We start from the raw sequence: 3641 nt of genomic DNA, 5'->3' as shown, positions 1-3641 counted from the left end.
TCAAAATGGAAACAGGGAGATTGCAGGAATAACATATTCCAGTAGGGTAAAACGGTAGGAAATTTTAATTGAGTGAATACCGGATAGGGAAGAATATACCAGATTGAATAAGGAGGAAATAAGGTGGACACCGATGGTTCGAAACAGTAGAAGCTCTGAAGGAGTTTTAAATGTGCGAGACAAAACTTCATAGAAGAGCGAAAAGGGGGCACAAAATTTTACCAATACATAAAATTAAAGAACATCCTGGGGTCTGTTTTTTTTTCATTAATTTTGTACTTTAGTATTTGATGAACATGTACAAAATTGTCAGGGGCCTGGGAAGAATAGATGAAGACAAGTTGGTCCCATGATTTTCAAGTCTCATAGTAAGTAATTTCTCCTTACCGCAGATCAGGCAAAAGCAAGACAGAAAGCAAGGGAAGTCCAGATTAAACTGCCTCTATTTCAATGCAAGAGGCCTGATGGGCAAGACAGATGAACTCAGGGCTTTGATGGGTACATGGGACAGGGGCATTATAGGAATTACGGAAACATGGCTAATGGAGGGACAGGGCTCGCAGCTTAATGTTCCGGGGTACAGAATCTATAGGAAAGATAGAACAGGAGGTCAGAGAGGAGGGAGAGTTGCACTTTTGACAAAGGAAAGCATCACGGCCGACTGAGATGGATATACCTGAGGGTTCGGCCACTGAGTCTCTATGGGTGGAACTGAGAATTAAGAAGGGGGTAATCATATTGATAGAGTTGTACTGTAAGCCCCCAAATAGACAGAGGGAAATTGAGGAGGAAATATGAAAGGAGATTACAGATAGTTCCAAAAAGAAATGGTGGTCATAGTAGGTGATTTTAACTTTCCCGACATGGACTGGGACAGGCATAGTATTAGCAGGTTGGATGGAGAGACATTTGTTGAGATTATTCAGGAGGAAGTTCTCATTCAGTTTGTGGATGGACCGACTAAAGAGGGGAAAAATCTTGACCTCCTCTTTGGAAATAAGGAAGCACAGATGGCAGAAGTGCCAGAGAGGGATCACTTTGGGACCAGTGACCATAATTTTATTAGTTTTAACGTAGCAATAGAGAATGATAGGTCTGTCCCAAAAATTACAATTCTAAATCGGGACAAGGCCAATGTTGATGGTATCAGGCAGGAACTTTCAAAAGTTAATTGGGGGAGTCTGTGAGAAGGCAAAGGGACGCCTGGTAAGTGGTATGCTTTCAAAAGTGTGTAAACTGGGTTCAGGGTGAACAGATTTCTCTTAGAGAGAAGGGCAAAACTGGCAGAAGTCGGGAACCCTGGATGATTCGGAATATTGAGACCCTGGTGAAGAAGAAGAAGAAAGAGGCACGTGCCACGCATAGGCAGTTGCGATCAAGTGAATCCCTTTAAGAGTATCGGGCATGTAGGAGTACAGTTTAGAGAAATCAGGAGGGCAAAAAGGGGACACGAAAGTGTTTTGGCAGATAAGGCAAAGGAGGATCCAAAGAGCTTCTTCAAATACATAAGGAGCAACAGAGTAACAAGGGAGAATAGGGCCTCTTCAGGATCAACAAGGTTATCTGTGCCCGGATCCACAAGGGATCGGTGAGATCCTAAATGAATATTTCTCATCAGTATTTTCTGTTGAGAAAAGAGTGGATGTGAGGGAACTTGGGAAAATAAATAGTGATGCCTTGAGTACTGTGCATTTTACAGACAAGGAGGTGTTGGGAGCCTTAAAGCGCATCAAGGTAGATAAATCTCTGGGACCCGATGAGATATATCCTAGGACATTGTGGGAAGCGAGGGAGGAAATTACGGGTCCCCTCGCCGAGATATTTGAATCATCGATTGTCACGGATGAGGTGCCTGAAGATTGGAGTGCCAAATGTTGTGCCTTTGTTTAAAAATGGCTGCAGGGAAGAGCCTGGGAACTAGAGGCCAGTGAGCCTCACGTCTGTGCTGGGTAAATTGCTGGAAGGTATTTTAAGACTCACAGGCATTTAGGGATGCAAGGACTGATTAGGGACAGTCAGCTTGGCTTTGTGAGTGGAAAATACAGTCTCACAAATTTAATTGAGTTTTTTGAAGGAGTAACCAAGAATGTAGATGAGGGCAGTGCAGTGCCTCCCACACTCCAAAGAGATTAAGTTGATTGACCATGCTAAATTGAACCTGACTGTCCAATTAGTGGGGAAAATTCATGGGGTTAGGGGAACAAATGGGATTTTTGTAGGTGCAGGCTCAAGGAGCCAAATGGCCTCCTTCTGCACTATGGGGGTTCAATGAGAGTGAATAAAGTGGAAGAGGTTCATAAACACCATAACACACCTACTTACCGACTTGACTTGTTGCAATATTTTAAACTGCATGCCATATTGCTTCTACATATAAAAATCTACCTTTCATTTCTTTTTTCTTGTCTGACCAAGTGTAATTCACAATACACAGTTTCGAGGAGTTAAGTATTCCTCTATGGCTGTTTGGAGAATATCATGGTCTACCATCGCTGAGGTGCTTGATTTTGTTGGCAAATAGTATTGATCGGGGAGCATCGGAAGGTGGAATAACAGAGCTGTTTACTTCCATCAGGCGAGACGAGCACTGAGTACATAGGAAGAACGGCGAATAATTCACAACTACAGTCCGGGAATAAAAGTTTAAATTTTATTTATCAACGTCACATGTAGGCTTACGTGAACACTGCAATGACACTACTGTGAATATCATTGAGTCGCCACACTCTGCCGACTGTTCCGGTACATTGATGGAGAATTTATCAAATCTAATACACCTAAGCAGCGTGTATTTCGGATTATTGGAGGGAACGGGACCACCCGGAGGGAACACGCGCAGACATGGGGAGAACATGCAGACTCTGTACAGATAGTGAGCGAAGCTGAGATTCGAAACCAGGTCCCTAATGCCGCGCAACCACTTGCTACCTAAGAAGACACATGGTAAAGGAGTGAATCCCTTATACACGTCAGTTTGTTGAATACAGGACGACATTGCTATGCTTGAATTTTGAAGTGTTATTCTGGAAAGCTTGACATCTTCTTTGAGCATCGTGAAATTCGAGTAGCTTGTTCACTGCACGGAATGTGTGTTCTGACCCGGGCAGGGAGTTTGCACAAATAATAGGACACATATCAAGAATGATAGCGGTATTGATCATGAGAAATATCATTTTAACTATAATGATGATTTTCACAACAATAATATAATTTCGAGACTTTGAAGAAAACTGCCACCAAGTGATGCTAAGAAATGAGCCAGTTTTATTTGAATCATGGGGGTTTCTGTTGTATATCCAATTCTTGTCCGTGTTGCTTTGAATATTGTGAAAGAAATCATAGAAACCCTACAGTACAAAAAGAGTCTGCACCGACCATAATCCCACCCAGGCCCTAACCCCATGTCCCAACATATTTTACCCACAAATCCCTCTAACCTCCGCACCTCAGGGCAGTAAGGGGCAATTTTAGCATGGCCAATAAAACCGAAACCGCACATCTTTGGACTGCGGGAGGAAAACGGTGCGCCTGGAGGAAACCCACGCCGACACAAGGAGAATGTGCAAACTCCACATAAACACTGACCCAAGCCGGGAATCGAACCCAGGTCCCTAGAGCTGTGAGGCAGTAGTGCTAACCAC

This window comes from Carcharhinus amblyrhynchos, unplaced genomic scaffold (assembly GCF_965287045.1).
Source record: "Carcharhinus amblyrhynchos unplaced genomic scaffold, sCarAmb.v2.hapA scaffold_39, whole genome shotgun sequence".
Classification (NCBI taxonomy): domain Eukaryota; kingdom Metazoa; phylum Chordata; class Chondrichthyes; order Carcharhiniformes; family Carcharhinidae; genus Carcharhinus; species Carcharhinus amblyrhynchos.
The sequence above is the reverse complement of the archived record's forward strand: the minus strand, read 5'-3'. Positions refer to the sequence as shown.